The sequence below is a fragment of the Rattus norvegicus genome, chromosome 18, assembly GCF_036323735.1.
Source record: "Rattus norvegicus strain BN/NHsdMcwi chromosome 18, GRCr8, whole genome shotgun sequence".
NCBI classification, from domain to species: Eukaryota; Metazoa; Chordata; class Mammalia; order Rodentia; family Muridae; genus Rattus; species Rattus norvegicus.
The window spans coordinates 83,740,050-83,766,314 of NC_086036.1; positions in this window are offsets into that span (position 1 = coordinate 83,740,050).

The following is a 26,265-nucleotide window of genomic DNA, read 5'->3' on the forward strand; positions in this document are numbered from 1 at the left end:
TCCAGCTTCTGGCTATTATAAATAAGGCTGCTATGAACATAGTGGAGCATGTGTCTTTGTTATATGTTAGGGCATCTTTTGGGTATATGCCCAGGAGTGGTATAGCTGGGTCCTCAACTATGTCCAATTTTCTGAGGAAACACCATACTGATTTCCAGAGTGCTTGTACCAATTTGCAATCCCACCAACAATGGAGGAGTGCTCATTTTCCTCCACATCCTTGCCAGCATCTGCTGTCACTTGAGTTTTTGATCGTACCCATTCTGTTTGGCATGAGGTGGAATCTCTGGATTGTTTTGATTTTCGTTTCCCTGACGACTAAGGATATTGATATTTCTTTAGTTGCTTCTTGGCCATTTGATATTCCGCAATAAACATGTTTTAAAAAAAAGAAGTACAAATTTCGTTGTGCTCTTATCTCATGTAAGATGAGAAGTGAAATCTTCATATATAAAGAGATGTTAACCTAAAAAATGGAGAAAACAAAGGAGATGCGAAGATCCTTGTGAAAGGGTGTGGCAAGGTAGGAAAGGATCTGTGTAAAACAAAACAAAACAAAGGAAAACCAAAGACTTAGTCACTCAGTATTTTGGGGGGAGTCAGGATGTCATTTTACTGGATAATGCTGGAGAATTAGTAGGTGATGTCATGGGTCATGGGAGATAGGGAAGTGACAGCTTGCATAGGTGCTTGTACTTCATGGAAAAAGAACCCAGGGCACAAGAAAAAGAGTTAAAAACCCGATGAAATAGTTAGACTGTGGACGATGCAGCTGTACCAAAATAAGAAAAGTGGTTAAATACATAGAAATGAGGCTATCATCCACAAATATGCTAAAAATGAAAACTTATAAAGAGTTGTATGCAAAACTGTGACCCCATAATATTTTCAGGAAAAATACTTCTTGCAAGAGAGAAACAATATTTAAATGAGAAGGCATGAGTAAGATAAGTATGGAATAAATTGAATTTTTCCTGTGTCCATCCTAATCATCTAAAGTAGGCTGGCTGGGTATTAATTAGCTTATGCACACGACAGGGGCATGAACTGGGGCATACATTCAGAAGGCAAGGGAAATGGGGGCAGACAGGGCAAGAAATGATTTAAAATTTATTGGGAAATAATTAATATGCTATAAAATATAAAATAAACACATAATGATACTTTAGCTAAAATTGTATAACGTGTTTTAGCTTTCAATAGGATGCAGAGATTCTGATTCCTAACTTCTTTATCATAAAACACTTTATATTGAAATTATGAGCTTTTTAACCAACCGCCCATCGTGAGTATTCTATTCATTATATCATTATTTATAATTGCCATCTTAGTTGTTTTACAGAGTGGACTTTGCTAATGAGCTCCTTTTGAACACGCCGACTCTCTCTGCATCATGCGTCCTTTTCATCATGGGCTTGGTAGAAGCTTGCTTTTTATTTGTGTTGCCCTTTGACACTTCAATTTTCTGTTTGCTTTTTAAATCCTAGCTAATTAGAGCATTTCACATTCTTCATGATAAAGAAGTTCTTGCACAGGGCATGTAATTAGAATATCTGATGACAAGAGCTGGTATTTTTAACACCCCAGGGTTGAAAGATCATACCTCAGAGCAACATCTCCCCTCAGGATGTTTTGCATTTGAGCAATTAACCTCCTGTTCCGGACACGGCCCACTATTCATCTCCTAACATCCCTTAGCTAGGATTATTTCAAAGTCTGCTCTTTTATCGCCTTTTATCAAACATAGTGAACCCTTAGGTCAAAGTAAAAAGGCCCAGAGCGAAAGTCTCATCATCGTGCAGAAATGATCATAGTGCCTTTTATTAGAAATATATCATTGAAAGCCTCCAAATTGGCTTTTGCCCTACAAAAAATTGCTACACTCATGTTTCATTATAGTATTAAAATTTAGTTCTCCAGTAAATTATATGTATGTGTATAAACACTTGTGCATGCAACCACGAATAGATGCATGGATACACCTTGTACATGCATCCCCTACCTAGTCAGTCTCAGGAATTGTAAGAAGAATTAAGGTCTTCATAAATGTTGATCCAGAACAGAAAAGGATATCCAGAGGCTTCTGCCTCCACATCGTATTGTCTTCTCATTCCTTCTTCAAGGGTTTCACTTAGTGTCTATGTAATCCATATTCATTTCATAAGCATTGTGATTCGTGTACTATGAGTGCCGTCATGGAAAACAGTAAAACATAAAGTAGCAATAGTGGCATATACCTGTCCTCACTGTTTCTCAGAAAGCTGAGACAAGAAGACTGTGTGAGCCCAGGAGTTGGGAATATATCAAGCCACTGTTAGGATTCTTGTGTTCTAGTGAATGGGCCTATAATTATTACATATGGGCAGAAGTAGCTAAAGTTGGTGGGTTATTGTGAAGGAGAAAGATGTGAAGTTAGGATGAGGATGTACCTTGGGGAATGTAAGTGTGAATTGGGGGAATGTATGTGTGAATTGGAGGCAGGAAAGAAAAGTGTATATTAGCTTATTTTATGGTATACATACATGAACCTCTTAAAAATAAAGAACAGGAACTAAAAAGATAATATCTAGGCAACAGAAGAGATGAAGGCCTCAAGTATTGTCACCAATATGAGTGGGATTCCAGAAGAGGAACACAGACACATCTTCCTACTAACATAGGAGAAACTTCAAAGAATTTGAAATAAGCACCATCTCTGTTGTTGACAGGTAAACAGAAGATCATTGAATGGGCAGAAATGGGAGAGTAGCAAGGCTAAGCAGGATTTTAGTAAGTGGTGATGTACAGTCAGGTAAAAGTATGCTTCTAATCCAGTGTAGTTCTATATGATCAGTCTGAAGATCTAGTTTAAAGATAACAAAATCTGGACATCTAAACAATCAACAAAGCAAGAAAATATGCCTCTTGTATTTGGCAGTGATAAACTTTGAAAGCCCTACACCAAGGCTGAAAGAAATATATGAAATTTTTCTCTGTATATAGCTATTACAAAGACCATCTATAGTACTTCCAAAAATGGCTATATAAATTCACATGGCACACATTCCTGTATAGACTTCACTTTTCTTTAAATACTGGCCACCCTTGCTCTCTTCCAAGTTTTTTGGCTAATATCCAACTTAATCAGTACTGAGGTGACATCTCATTACAGATTTTTGTATTTATCTGGTGGTTGTCTAAATGCTTAGAAAGTTCTATCAATGGATAAATAGATTTAAAGTATGTGAGATATATATGTATATATAAGAGATTATTCGGTCATAAAAATAAATATTTTTGGCATTAAGAAGTGTGAACCCAAAAGACACTGTACCATAAGTCTTGAGGAGCGATCACTTCACAATGAATCATTATCCCATAAGCTGAACATGAAAAACCCAGCCATCATTTCTCTTAAAATTGCATACAGATGCAGGTGTTTGTAATCTTCAAGAATTATGATTCAGTTATTTCAATTTCAAAAGCCCTATTGTTAACATATCTGATAAAGCCATTCAGTCCCAGAGTTTGTACCATTGCCAAAGTCGGTCTTCAATGTACTTATGAACAAACTCTGGCTAAAGCGGCAAAACCTAGTTCCTTACTTCTCACATATTTTCTTCCCATTCACTTTCTGCCCCTCTATAGTTGAGTCCATCCCTTGAAGTCAAAGAGGCCGTCCTACTTCTATTACTCCTCCGCTGGATGCCAACAGGCAGCTGGAACACCCCACGGTAGCATAATCCAAAGGTTTTATCACCTCTTCCATCATCAAAATTTATCTTTCACCTCCAGACTCTGGTGGTTCATCTTATTAATTAATTTAGTCAAAGCCTTCATGGTTTATTTAGGCTTAATTTGTTATCACTGCCAGTAACGTTCCCACTCACTGGGGATTTATTGGTTGAACCCAGAGACTGAGCTATGTGAGTTTTTCATGGACTTTTACAGAAAGAGCACTACAGGAAAAGACTCAGTGGGAGGGGATGTGGAAGTGAAGTTTGTTTTCTTAAATTTACATTGGATTTGTAGCTGTCTAGTCCATAACGATTTGTGAGGACCCCACACCTGGGGTGTTTTCTCTTGGGAGAAGACCTCCTGCTAGGTGGAATCCTGAGTTTGTGGTATATGTCTTCCGAGTTGAACTTAGCAATTTCATAAAAAATGGATTTAAAAAAAAAACCATAAGTTTTTAAAGCCCTCGATGGGAATCATTGACAAGTTATAGACATTTCAATACTGGGCAAGTGTCCAGAGAAGGTAATTGAAATGTAAATTATAAGTACAAATGGTCATATAAAAAGTGGGTTTATTTTAAATTTCATAACAATCCAACGTACAGTTATAAATTTGTGAGTTAAATCAGCAAGTTCCCCTTACCTGCTGTTCCTGGTTGGGGGACAAAGCATAGCTGATGGCTTCATTAGCTCTCTCCTGAGAATTTGCCAGATGTTAGCAATAGTTCAGAACAAAGTGCCCTCTTGGATTGTTGCCTCTGAATTAAGAGAAAGCAGCAATAAATGTGCTAGCAAGACATGGCTTCACAGCTTCCCAGAACTGTAAAGTTTAGATTTTCATCTGCTGCTTCTGCTTTAATTCCCTCTGTAAATCTATCAGGTTCTTAAATATTTCATATCTAAACTACAAAATATACTTTTCCTTGATCTGATAATCTCATTAAATATTTTATGGATAAGATTTCTGTGATTCATTTACATAGTTTGCTGCATTAAAATTATATGCTGTATCAAGGCTAGTGAATAATTTCTGTAAAGACTGAGATAGCAAACTCCTAGTTTGTGAGCCAACTAATTCCATCATTAGAGCAAAAAAGGTAAGAGGTGGATATGGATATGATTTTGCTCCAATGACATTTTATTTACAAGTAATAACAAACAGGCTAAATTTAGCCATAGGTCTATAGTCTACAATGTTCCCTCTATGGGGTGATTTTGAGAAAATTTCCAATAATGTATTATTTATAAATAATAACAAGCTGAGAAAATTTAGCCATAGGCCCACTCTTCCCTTCTCGATCATGATCTCTGTATACAGTGATTGTAAAAAATCTCCCATTAATTATCCTCTATGTTGTTTTGTTCATGTTTGTTGCTTAAGACTGGTTACAACTTTACTATCTAAAGGAAAGATTTTGAGAGTATAATACGATTAACTCAATGATAAGTGGTAATAAGTTTAGGATAGTCTTAAGGAAAATAAATAGCTTGAAGACCACGGTGTTTTGTTTTTTTTTCTTTTACAATATGAACAAATATCAAAGTTCTCTTTTTGAGATATTATTTTCCTTTATTGTTGTTGTTACTCTTTAATCTTGTTTTGCAGTCCAGCCATTACCCCCTCCAGGTCTGCCCTGTGACTGTTCTTCTTCCCATTCCTCCTCTCCTATCTTCACGAAGATGTCCCCAGCTGCCCAACCCCACCTCATCAGACCTCCACATTCCCTGGGGCGTCAGATACTATGGAAACATCCTCAAATCCTAAAACCTAGTCTTTAGGCTAATTTTCTTCTGCCTTTCAGTAAAAAAAAAAGTATAAGCTTGGATAGCAAGCCTTTACCAAAGTTTGATTTTTCTTCTTTTCTTTTATATTTTCTTTTCTTTATTTTTTTAATATATATTTTGCGGTCCAGGTTTTTTCTCCCTTTCGGTCCACCCTCTGACTGTTCCACATCCCATACCTTTTCCCCACCCAACCCCTGTCTATGAAGATGTCCCTACTCCCCACCCCATCCCCACCCCACCAGACCTCTCCACTTCCTGGGGCCTCAAGTCTCTTGAGGGTTAGGTGCACCTTCTCTGACAACCCAGACCTGGCAGTCTCCTGCTATATATGTGTTGAGAACTTCATATCAGCTGGTGGATTCTGCCTGGTTGGTGGCTTAGTGACTGAGAGATCTTGGGGTTCCAATTTAGTTGAGACTGGTGGTTCTCCTACAGAGTCACCCTCCTCCTCAGCTTCTTCCAGTATTTCCCTAATTCAACCACAGGAGTCAGCAGGTTCTGTTCATTAATTGTGTGTAAATATCTGCATCTGACTCAGCTGCTTGTTGGGTCTTTCAGAGGGCAGTCATGATAGATCCACCTTTGTGAGCATGCCATAGCCTCACTAATAGCATCGGGCCTTGGGGTCACCCCTTGAGCTGAATCCTAATTTGGGTCTGTCACTGGGCCTCCTTTTCCTCAGGCTCTTCTCCATCTTTGGTTTTTGCAGTTCTTTCAGACAGGAACAATTATGGGTCAGAGTTTTTGACTGTGAAATGGCAACCCCATTCCTTACTTGATGCCTTGTCTTTCTGCTGGAGGTGGGTTCTACAATTTCCCTCTCCTCACTGTGGCATGTTTCATCTAAGGTCCCTCCCTTTGAGTCCTGAGAGTCTCTCACTTCCCAGGTCTCTGGTTCATTCCTCCCACCTCCTACCTCCAGAGGTTCTCTGTTTTCATTCTTTCTGCTGGCTCTCAGGGCTTCAATCCTGTTCCCCCCAAGCAACACCTAATCATGTTCCCCTTCCCCTCCCTGCCCCCTTTCCCAACTATGTCCTTCCCTACCCCCTCCTGTGATTGATTTCTCTCCCAAGTGGGATTGAGACATCCTTGCTTGAGCCTTTTGGCTTGATAACAAAAATTAAAAATAATCATCAATATTATTTAGAATGTACTTCACTTTGTGTTTTTTTTCCCCACTTAGTTTTTACTTTAAGGGAAAGACAGTTTACTTTAAAGAGAAGAAAGCCAGTTATATTTGCTCATTAAATTAGTGATTTCCTATTACCTGACTGTGATGATTCGAAGGACCACTAGAAATTTCCTAATATTATTTCCCAAGAAGAACCTTCTCCACGTGTTCTGGCTAAACCTCGTGCAGTAGTTGGAGTTCTTGCTCACTATACCATATGGTAGTGACTGCACAGAGAAGAGTCTTTGCTTTATGAGTAAAACTTTATCTTTCTTTAAAATCACCTATAATCTTTAGTAACTCAAAGCAATGATAATCAGTACAAATCTGAACTTAACTGCAGACAATCATGCCTCTCTTGTTTCATGCTTTTTAATTTCTTAAATATCTGCAGGGGGTGCTTTTTTCCTAGTAGTCTTCATGATTCATTTTACCAGTTGTTTTAGAATCTACATGGCCCCCATTGGAGGGATGGGGCCACCCACCCACCTCAAACTTTTAATGCAGAATTTCTCCGGTCAAAGGAAATGCAGGGACAGAGAGTAGAGCATAGACTGAAGGAAAGCCCATCCAGAGACTGCCCCACCTAGGGATCCATCCTGTCTGCAGACATTAAACCCAGACACTATTGCTGATGCCAAGAAGCACTTGCTAACAGGAGCCTGGTATAGATGTTACCTGAGAAGCTCGGTCAGAGTCCGACTAGTACAGATGCTAATGCTCACAGCCAACCATCGGACTGAGCACAGGAACCCCAATGGAGGAGTTAGGGGAAAGACTGAAGGCACTGAAGAGTTTTACAACCCTATTGGTAGAACAACAATATAACCAACCAGAACCCCTGAGTACCAAGCAGAGTACACACAGAGCACCCACGATTCCAGCTAGATATGTAGCAGAGGATTGCCTTGTCTGATATCAATGGGAGAGGAGCCCCTTGATCCTGCGGAGGCTGGACGTCCCAGTGTAGGGGAATGTAGGACACTGAGGCAGAAGTGGGTGGGTGGGTGGGGGAGGACCCTTAAGAGGAGGGGGCAGGAGATGGAGGTTTGTAGAGAGGAAACTGGGGTTGGTGATAACATTTGAAATGAAAATACATAAAATTACCAATTAAAAAAAGAAAAATGCTTTGCATTAAAAGTTTATTTCTTTACGTGGGAGGTAAGTAGGTGTGGTCATGAATGTGGAAGTCAGAGGGGTATGGGAGTTGTTCTCTGTTTCCACCAAGTGGCTTCTGGGGATAGCACTCATGTTGTTAGGCTTGAAAACAAGTGCCTTTGCCTGACTATCTCCCTTGCCCAGAAGTACTTTATTGTTTAATTATCAATTTTGAAAAATCCAGACTTTTGCTATTACACAATATATAGTATGATGACTTATCTCAGCAATTACATTTCATTTAATTTACAAGTATACTCAACATGCAACCTTATTAAACAAAAATTCCATAGTCAATTGTTTTGAAAATATTTAGATAACCAAATTAGTGAGATGTTTAAACATATGTAAATTATTAAGTATTTGTGAACTTTTCTTGTCATTTGTTTTCATACATTTAATATGAATACATTAATTATACATATATATAATAATGGAAAATTATTATATCTTATTATTAAGAGTATTCATAGAGTATACATATTATTTTTATATGAAAAGAATAATTTTCATTTCGTGCATAAGTAACTCCCCGAGAGCTGGGGAGGCAGAAACAGGAAAATCCCTTGGGGCTCAATTACCAACCTGACAATTTTACAAGCCTCAGGTTATAATGAGAGGTCATGTCTCAAAAACTAAAGTCGTCTCAGACCTACACACCACACACACACACACACACACACACACCACACTTATTCACATTAAAAGGTCTTGTTTTGATTAGTAAGTAAAGGAATGAGGCTTTTTGGTACTTTCTTTTTCAAATTTAAGAAATGTGGGGGTAGAGTAGACTAACACCTATGGAATCTAGAAAATGAATTAAAACATGCAAGCTCATGAATTTAAAGAATTATGAGTCAAATAACTGAAAAAATGATTTGTCCAGAATCTTGCACCAGTTCTGTTATTTTTCAGACAACATTTTAAAAACTATTATTGATCAATATATACAAAGTAACTAGACATGAAGTTCACAACTTGTAAATTATTGCTCTGTGAATATTCACTTTTGCTTCATTAAAGATCCTTAGCCCACTGTTCATAAGGATCAGAAAAATCAGTTTCATATATTCACCTGGGGAATAGCAGAGGAAGAAGGGAAGAACCTGCCTCCTTCCATAATTTCATGGTGCAGAGACACGGGTCAATCTGCACAGCTCATCTCCATGGTGTTGCCTTACCAATCTGTCGCTCCTTTTGGCCAAGCTGTGGCAATATTGACTTTACCTTCCTGGGATTACCAGGTCTCTGAAAGTTAACTTCTGCCACTATTGTTCCTGAGGGAAAAAAAATGTTCAGTTTGATATCATTGTAGGTATCTTTGATGAGAGAGCGTTTAAATCGAATCTAGTGGTCCATCTCCTTTTCCAGATCCTACTACCTGTATGTTTCTAGAAATGCAGTAGGCAAGAGCATTTTAAGGAAACTACTCTTTCTCTCCTCCTTTGCACAGGGGCGCACACCAAACTTGATGTATGTGCTTTGAGTATAAATTTATAGCACATTTTTCAAGGCATTCACTGTCAATTCAGCTACATTGCTATTTTCGACTGTTTTATGATGTCCATTTTTCTCAGTCTGACACTCTAGTGAATTCTAACACACACACATTCAGTGGGGAAGTCCAAACACTAAAGAAATACTGGACTATCAATCAAGTAACAAACACTTACTGAGTTCCTACCTGGGAGCATTACTGTGGTGTGAGAGAATGATACAGAGAAATATAAAACATGGCTCCTGACATGAAAGAAAGAGTATGAGATTTTGTGAAGGCACACAGGCATGCAGACATAGTCACACAAACACACACACACACACAAACCAACATATTAGCACACATAGAAACACACATACATACACAAAATAAATACATAAACACATGCATGCATACAAACAAGTGTCCAGAAACACATAAGTGCACACACATAATACACGGAAAGCATATAATAAGTTCTACTATATTCAGAAGAATTATTGAATGGTAGCATTTTAATGCAAAACTAATGCAAAAATTACATTTAATTACACTAACTAATACTTAATTACACTGCAAACATCCCAGATACATTCTAGTTTACTGTATGTGTGACCCAATTCCAGATAGCTATGCATTGTTTCTTAAATACACAATTAATTTGTCTCATCTGTTCATAATGTATTGCCATCTATATGGGTTAATATTAAAAAACAAAATACAAAAATGAAATAACTTTCCTTTAGAATTTTAAAGGAAATCTCCCAAAGTTTAATTCTTTTGACCCATATGGGATGGGAATTAAATAAAACCATGATATAGACTAGAGTTCAAGAAGTATGACTCACATAGGATTTTTTCAGGAAATCCAAAATGTGAGAGAATGAGGAAGGAACCTGTCAACTGTCCTTCTCAGGTTATATCTCACCATAATGAACTGAAATATATTGCTCAGAGTTCATTTATTTGTCTGGAACAGCCTTAGAGTTGGTCAGTAAAATTAACTTGTGTCAGAATTGGAATATAAAAGATGGAGCCATTATTCCCGGAGGGAGTTAAAGGCAGGTGTGTGGACACTGGCTGTGCTCCAATGGGATCCTGCAGAACTCTGCACTGTTGCAAGCTGAGATAGTTACTAAGGATGCCTGGAAATTATTTCAAATAATCACTACTTTTGAGGACACGTTTAGCCATCACTTCCCACTTTCTGGCTGAAGTCCCTGAGGACTTTCTTATACTGGCAGTCGATTTCTTTGACTTTAACTCTTCCTAGCCAGCCACATTATGTAATCCGGTTTCCTTGTCTAAAACTCCGGTCCTTGTACTGTATCATACTCTATTGTCCTGGCTGAACGGAACCGGCCACACATAGGAGGGCCACCCAGTTGGAGGACCAGCAGTCTCAATTAACCTGGACCACCAGGATCTCTCAGATACTGGACCACCAATTAGGCATGATACACCAGCTGATATGAGGCCCCCAACGCATATACAGCAGAGGACTGCCTGGTCTGAGTCCAGTCAGAGAAGAAGCACCTAACCTTCAGGAGACTGGAGTCCCCAGGGAATGGGGAGGTCTGGTGGGGTGGGGAAGGGGGACATCGTTATGGAGACGGAGGGGGGATGGGAGGGGCAGGGGAGAGAGAAAAGGTATGGGATGTGGAAAAGTCAGAAGGTGGAACAGGAGGGGGATAAAATCTGGAGTGTAAAAACCAAGATTAAATAAAATTTAAAAAAGAAAAAAGAAAAACTTTATGTAAGCAAGAAGATGATTCTCAAAGGCTTGTATTCTCCCAGGCAACCGTTCTGTGAAGAAAATAGAAACCCACTGCACCCAACTTCCAAAGCGAAGCAAGAGTTCACTTAAAAAAAAAAAAAAAAAAAAAGATTATCGCTGACGATTGCTGATTTTTTGGGCCTTACCAAATTCAAAGATTCAGGACAGAAGTTCTAGTACAGGATGAAGACTGATGCAACATCAAATCCAGCTACGAAGGAAGCAGGCAAACCTGGGAAGAAGATTGAAGTAATTAACTAAGAAAATAAAACAGAAAGGAAAGTCACTACGGCAGAGGAAATTAGAATATTTTGTAGAGACCAGGCTAGCAGTAAATTAGTTAGAAACAGTCAAGGTTATCTTGAAAGGATTGGGAAAATCGGAATATATGGAGAATTTGAATATTTACCTATTCACATTCCCCATCTTAAAAAGCCTTTGGTCCTGTGGTTCAGAACTGCCACAGGGGTCAAAGTTTCAAATTTTTATTTTAAGTAACATTGTGCCTTTCTTATACTCTCCATTAAATATCCTTTTAACTATCAAAACCCAAGTTGTATTGTCACGCACTTCATCTAAGAATTGCCAGGAACAGGAATTTAAAACGCCTTCTGTCCTGGAGAGGAGCTAAAAGTAGTTACAGCACCTGATGAACGGCAGAAACTTCCACACCAGCCTGAAGGGCTTCTGCTTCTTTCACACATTGACCCAAGTATCAATCTTAAAAAACTTATAGGGTGAGCCCATTTTACAAACCTTATGGTTTCTTGTTAATTTTATCAAACTAAATAGAGGAAATCCACAAAATTGGAGAAAATATTTGCCTTCCATACCAATAGTTATTTTCATTCAGAGGAAAGAAATCCCATAACTCAAGAGAAACAAGAATAAGTCAATTTAAAATCATATGAAAATCATGAATAGTTTTTCGTTCAAGTACAGACATATAAATGATCAAAACACATAAATAGATGATCAGATTTCCTAACCATGAGTAACTTAAAATAAAAGCTTTATTGAGCTATCACCATGTGGAAAGAAGGGCAGTTGCTATCACAGAAAGTGAAAATAACATGAAAGGGTATGGACATTAGAAAACGTATGCACTCTGGAGGATGGGATTGGCAAATGATGAAGAAGAAAATCATTGAAGGTCCTCAAAAGAGTAAAATATAATTGCCAGAAACCCTACAGCTTCGAATTCATGTCAAGCTATTTGAAGGCATGATCTAAAAGAAGTACTTAGGCATTGCTACTTATAGTAGTAGGATTAAAATATAGCCAAAAATTGACAGCAACCAATGTTTCTATTGCTTGGTGAATGGTTCAGTGAAAGTGTGGTATGATCAATTGAATTGTTTAACCTTAAAATAGATGCCTACTACTGTAGACACTCACTAAAATATATAGATATAATATACACAGATATACATGGATTATAATATACACAGATTATAATATATACAGATTATTATATACACAGATATAATATTCACAGATATAAAATACACAGATATACACAGATATAATATTCACAGATATAAAATACATCAGATATAATATACACAGATATAATATACACAAATATAAAATACACAGATATAATATACACAGATATAAAAAGTTTTAAATGGATTGACTGACACAATGACAGGCTGACAATGGTTCTCCTGGACACAACATGTTCACAAATAAAAAAGCCCCAGTGCTAGTAATATGTTACCTGTTATGGTGTTGTTGGCCAGTGAGGTCATATATTACCTCTCCCACCAAATGTCACAGGCTATGGTTAATGTTCTTCGTTACCCTTCAGAATTTGACAGGAGTTCTGGGAAGAGCTCAAAAGAACTGGAGAAAGGTAGTGGGTATAATCAAAACACATTACATACCTTCTTGATAGACAACAAAGCTGTAAGCTGAAATAAACCCTTTCTTCTGCAAAAAAAAAAATCAAAATGATTCTCAAAGAACTAATAAAGATTTTTAGTAAGAGAGGGCATTGTGAGACATTGGACATTACTGGTAATTAAAAAAACAATACATTCTAGACTAAGCGTGTAGACTTTATGCCAGAGACAAAAATTTAGTGACAAGAATGCAAATGTTGCATTATTTTATTCATCAGGGAGCTCAAAAAGTCAAATTAGAAGTATGAGAAGGTATAATACTGATTATGAGGCAGGGCAAATGAGGGAAGAAAGGGCTGTTATTCTTTTTTTAACATTTAGAAGGTGAAAATGTCTAGAGATTGGTTTAACAACACCTGACCCACACTCAGATCCTCAGGTAGCAAGAAGAGAGCAGTTGGCAGGGCTTGGACTTTTGAAAATTCAGAGCCAACTCCTAGGGGCACACTTCCTCTACAAAGGTCACACCTACTCCAGCTAGTTCACCCCTCCTAATACTTCTCCAGTAGTGCCACTCCCTGTTGGCTAAGTATTCAAATATATGAATTTATGTGGGTAATTCTAATTCAAACCACCCCACCACCTGAGAGGAGGGAACCTCAATGGAGAGAATTTTTCCATAGAGCTGAAGCCAAGGATGTAGGTTATTTTCTTAATTAGTGAATAATGTGGGAGGGCCTATCCCATTGTGTTTGCTGCTACCCTGAGCTGGTGATTTGGAGTGCTTGAGGAAACTATGAAAAGCAAGTCATGGGTAGCTAGCACTTTTGCATGGTCTCTGCATGAGCTCCTGCCTCCAGGTTTCTGCCTTGAGTGACTCCTGATTTCCATAAACTATGAACAGTGATATGGGAGTGTAAAACAAATCAACTTTTCCTGCATAATATGATATTGGTTGCGATGTTTCGTTGCAGCAGCAGTGACCTTAATTAAAACACACATTTAAAGTATGTTTATAATTTTGCATTGACTAATCACACAATTATTTTTAGTCCTGCGGAGCCACGTGTTGTTGTCAGTCTACAGGTTAGAAAAACCTGGTTGTAGGTTTTTATTTTAATTAATTTTCTGTGTGTACGTGTATCTGTCTGTCTGTGTAACTGTTTGTATATATGTGTGAGTATGTGTGTCTGTGTGTATATGTGTGTGTGCATGTCTGTGTGCATGCCTCTGTGTGTGTGTGTGTGTGTGTGTGTGTGTGTGTACATTTGTATGTGTGAAATCACCTATGGAGGCCAGGTGTAGACACCTCAAAGTTTTTGTTATAGATAGACTCTTTTGTGAGTCACTTGATTGGGGATGCTGGGACTCAAACTCAGATCTTATAAAAGAGAAGTAAAAGTCAAGTGATCTCTTCAGCCATGGTAAATTTTATATTTTATGATATTTTTTATTTATAAGCAATAAAACTATTTTAAAAGTTAACTTTGTGAGATCTCAGGTTTTATATTTGAATGTAAAATGTTCCCATTTTAGTTACTTTTGTAACACAATCATATTGGTGTCATAAGACATGATAACAAACGTAACTTTGAAAAGAAAACAGTTTGGTTCCAGAGGGTTAGGGTCTGTGACCATCATGTTGGGGAGCATGAGAGCAGACAGCCACAACAACAGAACAGAAGCTGAGAGATTTCACATTGCTGTAAAAACATAAGGCAGAGAGAATTAACCAAAAATTTGTATGGGCTTTTGAAACCTCAAAGTCCACGCCAATGACACACTTCCTAATACTTTCCAAATAGTTCCAACCGGAGACCAAACACAGGAGCCTATGGTTCCATTCTCATTCAAATACCAGAGTTCCCTATAAGTTAGAAAACTGGTCCCACTCTCATTGTCCTTTTTGAAGAGTCTATAGATCCTTTAAGACAGAAAGCTAAATGAAACCATGTCCTGTAGGTCCTGAAGTTTTACAGCTCAAACATTTTCTATTCTCTCTGATCTCAGAGAGAAGCCTTATGTCCCTGTCATCGTGTTCATTTGTGTTATGATATATCCCTCTTACTGAGAGTAAAGCACAACCACTTCTTGTTTCTATAAAATCATATTTCATAGACAATTGCTTACTATTTACACATGTTCATACTGCTAATATTCTTCCAAACTGCCTCTCAAAGACACTCATTGTAGACATAGTACAAAAATAGTTGGAAAACAGAGTACTCACCATAAAGAGTTTATACTATGGGAATTCCCAAGTTTTGTTCTCAGAGAGCTAAGCCTCTGAGAAGTAAATCCTGACACATGGGTAGAAGGTGGGGCAGTAGATAGTCTGATAGTTAAAGAACGGAAAAATGTGATTTTATCATGGTACTTGAAAATGAAGGTTAAATAAAGACTCCACACACAGTGCAATATTAATTGCTTGAAGGTTATATAAATATTGTATTCATTACCAGAGTAATAGATGAATTACTATTCCTTCAATAATATGTGCAGATAAGAAGAATTCTCTAAATGTGTAACAAGAAAAGGGGCATGGCCATGAGCAACACCAGAACAAACTGCAGAGTGCATTTGCATATGAACCTTTTCCCGCTTCATTTCTTCAAACAGAGTGTTCATTTTAGATTTTATCTTCAGAAGTCAAAAGCCCTTCTGATCACCAAGTTTCCACCTAAGAATCCGACAAGTAACTGAGAGGAGAAGCTGGAGGCTAAAGCTAAATCCTGAAGTACCTTTGCATTAAATGTGTGCTTAGCAAGAATTATTGTAGCAGGCGCACAGCCAAACACTGAGATAGATGGTATATCTTTAGATATGAGGAGGAGATCAAGGAAGGGTTATGCCTCAAAGACGATGGCTTCTGGATGACTTAGAAACAATTTCCTAATGTAATAAAAGTTTGAAACAAATTCTCTGTATAATGCTGGGAGTGGTAGTGGCTACTCTGAAGAAGAGAAATATGATCATAGTCCTAAACTTCTTCCAAAGAAGAAAAATTAAAGATATGGCACATTGAGTCAAAAAAAGCTTGCTGTGTAGGTCTAAGGATCCGAGTTTGAATAACCACAATCCACGTGAAATCAATCCGTATTAGGGCCTCTAATTCAGAGTTTCTAAGGTTACAATTGAGGCGGAAAGTGGAAAATCAATCTTTGGAAGCTCATGGGCTAGCTAGCCTGGTATAGGCAATGGCCAAAAACAAACAATCCTTCTTTTAAACAAGAAAAGACTCAGGCCTGGAGTTGTCTTCTAAATTCCACAAATATGTTAAAACATTTATGTATCTGCGCGCGCATGCGCACACACACACACACACACAGACACACACACACACACAGACACACACACACACGTTAATACGCATACACACACAGACACACACACGTTAATACGCATACACACACAGACACACAGACACACACACACAGACACTAATCTAAAGCAGTTCAGAGTTAAAAACAAGTGACAGAGTTAAGGTGACTTCCTTATTATACTGCATGGCCTCATGCAATGTGAATCAATTAATAGCTAAAGTGGAAATGAGAGGCTTTGTTGCCAGCAGGGAAACATGGGAAAATGCCTCATTGATCAAGCGGATGCTTCCCTCACAGTTGGGATTGATGAGTTGAGGCTTCACAGTGAGGGTACCATTTCCTGTATCCATGCCCCATTTGATCACACTGAGACATAGCTGCCTGCATAAGTCGTCTCCCTTCCCATTTCATCCTTGTCTACAATAAGAATTTAAGTGAAAATTAAAATGAGGATTGTGGCAATAAAATGTGTATAATTGACCTGACCATGCTGCATATAAACTCCTCCTTCCATGGACTTCTGTTTTGGGATTCTTTTCCAATTACATGTTAAAAATTTGTGATGAAGTTACAGATGTTTTTTTCTGCAAAAAAAAAAGTTTCTTTAGAAAACAAAAAAGAAAGAACTATAAGAAAGAAAGGAAAGAAGGGAGGGTGGGAAGGAGGAAGGGAAGGAAGAAAGGACAGAAGGAAGGAAGGAAGGAAGGAAGGAAGGAAGGAAGGAAGGAAGGAAGGAGGGAAGGAAGGCCGGCCTACAAGAGTTGGTAAACAGCCATAAAGTCTATTGTAAGTCACATAAGGGCAGAAGAGCCCCTTTTTGTTACCATTTCACTTGAAGAGAATCTGCTCTGAAATAATGATGAGGTCGTTAGACTTAATACTCTTGTGCTGAAGAATTCCAAATCCTCCATCTACCAGCCATCAGGCCATAGATCCTATTTAATACAGCTTGCATTAAGGCTAGAAGTTCCCAGGTTTTCCAGTCAAATGACATCAAACCTAATATAAGAAATAGTTTTCTAAAGTAAAAGTCAAGTAGCAACGATATGAGAATTGATTTCTACCCATCAAAAAGCAATGCAAAAAGAAAAAGAAAAAAGAAATCCTTGAAGCTTTCTGTGCACAGCTATTTTCTAATAAGATTTACTTATAAATTTTATTTTAACTAATTATAGCTGGTATGAAATTTATTTTGCCATTTATTTAGTACAGGAAAAATAACAATCTTCTATTTTATACACATGAGGATTTATTTTAAATTAATTCTAAGCAATTTAGTATCCTATATAAATAAGCACTAAGTTCAAATCAGGAAGGAGTCGTTCTTTAACAGAATAAAACAGGCATGTTTCCACCATATCATTTAGTTTCAAAAGAAAGGCAAACCAAGGTATGACATATACACATATGGTACGTAGTTTCTAATAATTTCACTTTCTGCTCATAAACGTACAGAAGAAAGTATTTGGGAGGAGGTGGTGGGACAAGAGAAGAGAGTGATGTGAGGGAGTAAACATACTCAGAAAGTATTACCTATCTATGAAAATGAGTTAGGAAGCTGATCGTAGGTATTAAAAACACATACTAATATCAATTTTGGAAATACACTGGTATTTCCCTAAAATGAATATTTAAAAATGCCTAATTTCTCTGGATGAATTTTTCCTAACCATTAATTTATTACTAAGATAGCTAACAAGTCCCTACTGGGAACATAGTTTTGTGACTTCTATAAAAGCATGTTTTACAACCGGTGGATGTAGACTGTGAAGGACTTGACATGAAGATTCAAATATGTGATCCTCAGACACTCATAGATGCCATGGTTTGAGTAGACATCTGAGATCAATGTCAAATGTTATGTATATAGAGTTTTCTCCAGGGACCAATCCCTTGATAGACTATCTTATCCCTAAAGATCAGCTCTACATAAGATATACGAATAAACTAAGTGGACTTGGTATGCAGATTGTGTGTGTGTGTGTGTGTGTGTGTGTGTGTGTGTGTATCTCTGTGTGTGTGTGTGTATCTGTGTGTGTCTGTGAGGGTATCTGTGTGTGTTTATCTGTGTGTATGTGTGTGTGTGTAACAATAGTAATTAAATAATGTCATAAATTTAATAGAGACTTGGGGTGACACGGGAGAAGTTAAAATGGGGAGGAGAGGGGAGGGAATGATACATACCCAGAACTCATATGTTAAATTTAAAAATAAAACAAAAGTAAAAGGTTGAAATTTGGACTATCTTGGATGAGAGTTGGGATTTTTATCCCAATGCATACATAATGCACATACACATTGCTGTGTTTGATACTCTAACTTCTTCATATATTGTTTAAGTACAAAGTAAGCTGTACAGACAAACACCATCAACAAGGGAGTGGCAGGGTTTCACTAGTAAACCATGTGTACACCATACTCAGATGTTCTCAGGTAAGGTGCTGCTTAAACCTAACTTAAAATGTTGAAGTTATTAGATCAAAAAAAGAAAAACCGACGTAATTAGCTTTCTATGTTTAACTAGGAGCCAACAAACTATTTGTAGGCTGAGATGAAATGTGCACACTGCGATTAAGGTATGTAACCATCTTTCATATAAACAAAAGAAAACAGAGCTTAGGTTTTTTTTCACAGGTATAATGTTGTCTTGAAAGCGCTGTGTTTCTCAGGGGCCATGGATAACAGCACTACATCCATCTTTGTCAATTTCATAGAGGAGTCATTAGTGAAATGTCACCTTCTGAGGTTTTCACACCTTGAGTACAGAAAGTTTCTAGTTTCAAAAAATAGCAACAATAAAAAACAGTGTCTAATTGCAGCAGGCATTAAAACTGTGCCACAGACACATTTTGCCATTGTGAAAAATAGTAAGCATGTCAATACTGTTGCTGCTGTTATTATGTCACAGAGAATTTACCTCAGCTACGCTCCTTTCTTAGTATTTTCAAGTGTCTGTAAGGTACTGTACTGTTGCAAATGCAAATCCATAGACTGCCACCTGAGTGAAATGACACTGCATTACTTTCCCAGCTATTTTTTCTCCATCTTTATTAAATTGGGTATTTCTTATTTACATTTCAAATGTTATTCCCTTTCCCAGTTTCCATGCCAACATCCCCCCTTACCCTTCCCCCTCCCCTTCTCTATGGATATTCCCCTCCCCATTCTCCCCCCATTACTGCCCTCCCCCCCACCAATCCCGTTCACTGGGGGTCCAGCCTGTCAGGGCCAAGGGCTTCCCTTTCCACTGGTGCTCTTACTAGGCTATTCACTGCTACCTATGAATTTGGAGCCCAGGATCAGTCCATGGGTAGTGGCTTAGTCCCTGGAAGCCCTAGTTGGTTGGCATTGTTGTTCATATGGGGTCTCAAGCCCCTTCAGCTCTTTCAGTCCTTTCTCTGATTCCTTTAACGGGGGTCCCGTTCTCAGTTCACTGGTTTGCTGCTGGCATTCACCTATGTATTTGCCATATTCTGGCTGTGTCTCTCAGGAGGAGAGATCTACATCCAGTACCTGTCAGCCTGCACTTCTTTGTTTCATCCATCTTATCTAGTTTGGTGGCTGTATATGTATGGGCCACATGTGGGGCAGGCTCTGAATGGGCGTTCCTTCAGCCTCTGTTCTAAACTTTGCTTCCCTATCCCCTCCTTCTTGTTCCCCTTTTAAAGAAGGAGTGAAGCATCCACATTTTTGTCATCCTTCTTGAGTTTCATGTGTTCTGTGCATCTTGGGTAATTCGAGAATTTGGGTTGATATCCACTTTTCAATGAGTGCATACCATGTGTGTTTTTCTGTGATTGGGTCACCCCACTTCACAGCTATTCTTGATTGGAAATTGTTTTGTCGCCTTTTGAAGGCCAACGTTTGAGAAACCCAAAATCATTCCAAACAGATCTTATTCCCCATTATTCTATACAAATTCAATATAAGGAGCACGTGAGAGGGTGAATTACTCATGCATCCTTAGCGAGATTCAGATGTCTGTGTTTACAAACAGTTTTGGCAGCCAAGTCAGCTCCACACACGGAATTCCAAGATGACGGCTATTGTAGAGAGAGTAACTGAATTTAGTTCTCAAAGAGCGATTTGCCCTTTCAAACTAGTTTCAATAATTTTACCTTATTTCAAATATTTTAAAAGGCCGAAAATGGGAAGCAAAGCCTATGCATTTGGTCATAATCCTGCTAAGTGTTTATTTTTGTTGAATATCTATTTCCTTAGGACTTTGTTAATTTTTCACTGGGCCTAGAGTTGTGTGACAGCCACATACAATACCCACTGATTGCACATCTCTGCAAGTCTTGAAACACGTAGTAGCTGCCTATTACTGAGCTCATTTGGCAAGTCCAGTTGTCAGTTCAACATTCCATGGGCACGAACAGAAGCAACGAGGCAGAGCTCCTAGCCAGAGACTATTGCAATCTCATTGCAGGGAAGAAGCATGAAAATCCTGTGATTGGTGACAAGTGTGTGGGAGCAGTGTGTGTACTCTGACAGTGTGCCCCGGCCCCCTTTTGGGATTCTGTCATTTTTCTTCATGTTGCTGTAACAACTCAACTCAAAAGTTCTTGGCTTAAAACAAAATGTGTTTATTCTCTTATATGACTCTTATATAACAAATCACTTTCACTGTGGTAAAATGGATCTGTAATCAAGGTTGTTCCTTTCTGGATCTTCCAGCCATAGATAGATTTCTATATCTGATGATATTCTGTAGAACATTTATAATTTGTGGTGATAGATTAATCTTTCATCTTGAAAGCCAGATATGCTGCAGATTCCCCCTTCTCTGGAATGTAGTCCAGTTTAATAATTTTTTTATCTTTGAATCTGAAATTTCTATAATACTTTTACAAAGACCAATTAGATGACATTGAGCCAACCCAGATTTTTCATTTGTAATTAGTTATTTTGAGTTCCTTTGTTGCACTTGTAGGATCATGTATTCATATAAATAACATTCATGGATATTAGGGATTATGACAGTCATTAGAAGAGGCAATGTTCAACCTAGCATGAATAACATTTTGCATACCTTGAAAATTTTGTAGTTTGTAGTAACCCTTTGGAATTTCTGCAAGTCAACTATTTATCCATCCGTACTGTATATCTTCTATAACATTGAGAATTTTTAAATCAGATATAAGTGGATACTTTTTTGTAAAACGAAACCACAATATAAATGGACTGTATTGTTGATAATAACTATTTAAGTTTAAATGATCAATATTAGTTTTTAAAAACCCAGGGCTCCAACTGCATATGTAGCAGAGAATAGCCTTGTTGGGGCACCAGTGGAAGGGGAACACCTTGGTCCTGTCAAGGTTGGACCCCCCCCCAGTGCAGGGGAATATGGGGGCAGTGGATTATGGGGGGAATACCTGTATGGGGGAGGGGGAGGGGCTTATGAATAGGAAACCAGGAAGGGGAATAACATTTGAAATGCAAGTAAAGAAATGTATCTAATAAAAATTTTAAAAACTACACTTACATGCTTATTTTAGTATTAAATTACAATTGTGAATTATTTGAATTCTATTACCAATTTTAGTATATTATTTGAATACTATTACCAATTGTTAGAACCAATTACATATATATAATATGCATATTTGCAAATTTTTATGTTTTCATACCCTGTCTATCAAAGATAACTTGTAGTAAAAGAACCCCCCCCCAAAAAAAACACATAGGGATATCTACATCTGTGCTCACATCAAAATGTTTTGTGTAACTAATTTGCAACAACACACAGTTTTTGATTGATGAGACTTGGGGTTCTGTGCTTACCATTGCTGGAAGTTTATGTAATTCCTTTATTATTGAGGTTGAGAGCAGCAATTCTCTTGATAGAATAAATTAATGAAATGCCTCAGAATTCTAATTGATGGCTTTCTCGGATGTCTTCAGAACCATTATTATTCTGTCTGCAGAGGCTCATAATCTCTGGAAATTTCATAGTATCTTCACATCTTGAGACAGATGTTCTGAAATAATTTTCAATTATGTGTCAGTTTTTGGCAGAGTGAGGTAGATGGGGAAGAGACAACAGAAACAGGTTTCCAATATGCTGTCTTATTTCTATCAGGTCTGTCACCTTGGAAAGGGCTCTGATATCTTTGGGACAGTTCCTATTGTAGGCCCTCTACCCCTAAATATTAGTGTACATAACATGGGCATAGTCTTATATCAGAAAACAAATTAGTTTGTCTAATATGGAGCGATAAACCAGGTATTTTGCATGCTTATTTTCCCCTTCAATAATCATTTGTTGAATTTATATGTGAGAATTATATGTGAGTAGATAAGATACAGGTTAAGAAACTTTCTTGAGAGAAGGTCAGGTCTAGAGAGAAGGAGCCATGGCTATAATACAGCATAATTAGTGTTGTAATTCCTGTGAACAGGTTGTGTTAAATGTTTACCAAAAAAGATCATCTAAATTCAATTTTTAATGAGGGAATTTCTTCTCAACAAATTGAGTTTTAAAGGACTAACAGGAAAATGCATCCTAGGAAGGACAAACACAGCTGATGGAAGCTGTAACATGTCATGACAGCTTGGATTATCAAGGACTATACCACCATGCTCTGTAAAAGAGAATCACAGTGTTGCGGCAGCTACAGCTCCACAAAAGAGAGCTTCAAGACTATTTTTAAATCTTTTTTTTAATAGTAAGCGAGCTTGATACCCTAGAGTACTCCAAACAGGAAGTTATAAAGGGTCAAGTAGTACATTAGAAGGACACTTCTGATTCCTAGGGAAGGACTGGAGTGTGTGTCATTTGACCCACCTTCCCTAGACTAGAATGTATTCTTGAAGAGTGAACTAGATGGAACTTTATATCAGAGTTGTTGGACTCTGCTCTATTGTTGGTCTAGAACTGTGAATTCTCCACAGAAGGAGAAAGGAGCAAAATAAGAGTCTGCGATGCTTCTTTCTGGCTTCCTGACTGCCTGTCCAAAGTTTATAGTATCTCTTGCCCAAGTTAGGATACCCATTGCCTTGCTCTATAAAGTACTGCTTTGATCTTTGCTGCCAGAGGAACACTATCCATGTTTTCACCTGCCAAAAGCTATTTAAATCGGTCCTTAAATTCTGCTCTAAATTCAGCAATGTAAATGTACCACTTTATAGTCTGCCAATGTAGTTACAGAAAACATTTTTACCCTCACAACACAATGAGTAAATATCTTTACATACATCTCAAAGATGAAGAGGCCCTAATTTTAACTTACATAATTTACTAAAGATTCAGGAACTGGGACAGACAGAAATACAGAATGTCTCCCTGTGTAGACGAACAATTCCTTCTCATTCCCTCCCTACTGGTAGATTTAATTGATTACTTCTAGGAGTCACCTGGGTGGAAATATCTGCCTGAAAATCACACTGGAACTGATACATCAGTGTTCCATGGTAACACTGGATTTAAACAAAATCTGGTGTTGTTTTTCATACATTTGATCGTGTTTCCAATGAAACCATGAAGTTAGTTATGATCTGTTAACATCACAATTAATTACTAAGAAAAGGTCCATTGACAATCACTCTAGTTTGAAAAAATCCAGTTACATATGCAATTTTACATTAAAATATATTAGCATATTTTAAAATATGGTTTGTATATTTCACCTTTAAAAGTCTTTCTCACAGAGAGATGTAAGGCCTGTTGGAGGAAATGCTGTAACCATATTATTTGTATTCAATATAAATTACAATACACAATTCACTTCTAAGGGAAGTAGTTCACAAATGACAAAAATATAAACTAAGATACCTAAAAGGACTTCTTTCCCTCTAAGCAGTTAGTATTATATTTCCTATTAGGCACAAGTTTAAAGATCATTTAACTTGCATACCTAGCAATTTTATTTTCATGTTTTATACCAATGTGGATCCTATATGCAGTAATACTATATTGCATGTAAAATGCCAATCAATTACTCCCTCAATTGCTAATGCACCAAATGGCCATTTTTCTAATATCTCTTTCTTATCGTGTCATAGCTCTTGCCCAGCTGTTAGTTATCTTCTCATTAGAACTCTTGATAAGATCTTCAAAAACATATGTGAAAAGCACGGGCCTGCAAAACACCTAAAAAACAGACACAATGACACCTAGTGGTTTTGCGAAAATGCTTTTTCTTTCTTTTTTTTTTTTTTTTCTTGCTAAAAGCCAAATAGATTCAATGAATATACAGAGAAAATAACTGTGAAAATTGAAGGATTTCAAGCTTAAAATCTGAGGCTGATACTTTTTGCTAAGTATGTGTGTCCTCTACTTATTTAACTTTACATCCCACAGGGGACAGGTTGAGCTGATTCCAGAATTGGTTTGTCTTCTTAAGAATCTTTTATATGCTGAAGGAATACATTTAAGCTTGCAATATAAAGGAGAAGCAGAGGAAGCATTCCACAAAAACTCATCTAAATTTGAATTAATCAATAAGATATAACTTTACAAATCCCCAGCTGTTGATGTTTAAAGCACAGAAAAATTTCAGACTCTTCATATTTCTTCTTTTAAATTTGTGATTATTACAGAACACTAAATGAGTATTTCAAAACCTTTTCCTGCAATATTGACAAGTAAACACATAGCTATCTTTCCATGGTCCTCTGAAAATTTAATGAATTTGAAAGGCCAGATCTTTCAGGATAGTAATTTAGGTAGTATGGGTTATTCAAACGGTGACAGAGTCATCGTAGAAAAGATGATATAATCCTGTGTACCCTACGAAAATGTCAACTCCTATTAAAATAGCTGCCACGGTGACCTCAATAGTGGTTTCACTTCCTCTTTGGAGGCGCCTGCAGTATCTACCTTACAGCATTCTAAAGGAAGAATATACACAGTGCATTAATTCTTAGTTCAAACACATAATCCTTACATCAAGTAGGGAAGATGCCTGGCCTTTTGCTGTCATATATCACTGGAAGGAAAAAAAAAGAACAGCTTAACTTGGAATTCAGAGCCTGCCCCACATGTGGCCCATACATATACAGCCACCCAATTAGACAAGATGGATGAAGCAAAGAAGTGCAGACCGACAGGAGCCGGATTTAGATCGCTCCTGAGAGACACAGCCAGAATACAGCAAATACAGAGGCGAATGCCAGCAGCAAACCACTGAACTGAGAATAGGTCCCCCGTTGAAGGAATCAGAGAAAGAACTGGAAGAGCTTGAAGGGGCTCGAGACCCCATATGTACAACAATGTCAAGCAACCAGAGCTTCCAGGGACTAAGCCACTACCTAAAGACTATACATGGACTGACCCTGGACTCTGACCTCATAGATAGCAATTAATATCCTAGTAAGAGCACCAGTGGAAAGGGAAGCCCTGGGTCCTGCTAAGACTGAACCCCCAGTGAACTTGACTGGTGGGGGGAGGGCAGCAATGGGGGGAGGGTCGGGAGGGGAACACCCATAAGGAAGGGGAGGGGGGAGGGGGATGTTTGCCAGGATACCGGGAAAGGGAATAACACTCGAAATGTATATAAGAAATACTCAAGTTAATAAAAAAAAAAATCTCACATGGCACATGGGCAAATTCTTCTGTGAAGTTTGAGATCTGAGTTTTGTGTGGTTGGATGTCAAGCACTACCTCCCTACCTGTGTTCCTCCAGTGTCTGCCTGAGTTCTGGATTCCTCAGATACCTTTCCACCTGACGTGTTCCCAGGCTTCTCAGGAGGGTCTCCATTGTTCTGTGGTAACATCCTGTTTACACTGTCAAGCTTGGAAGTAACATATATTTTTATCTTATTTTCTTTAATTTTACTAAAGCTATAATGTGCCCTAATTTTATTAACCTTCCAATTAAGTAAATTCAGCAAATGTAAAATTTATTTAAAGTTTCCAGGAAATGCTAAAGCACTTTTTATTTAAAAGTTCTCAATTTTTACAGCACAGTAACTTTAATTATAATTAGCTATATCTCATTGTGTAAATTTTTCTTTTTTTCTTCTTTAATTCTTTTTTACAGTCCAGGCTTTATCCCCTCCAAG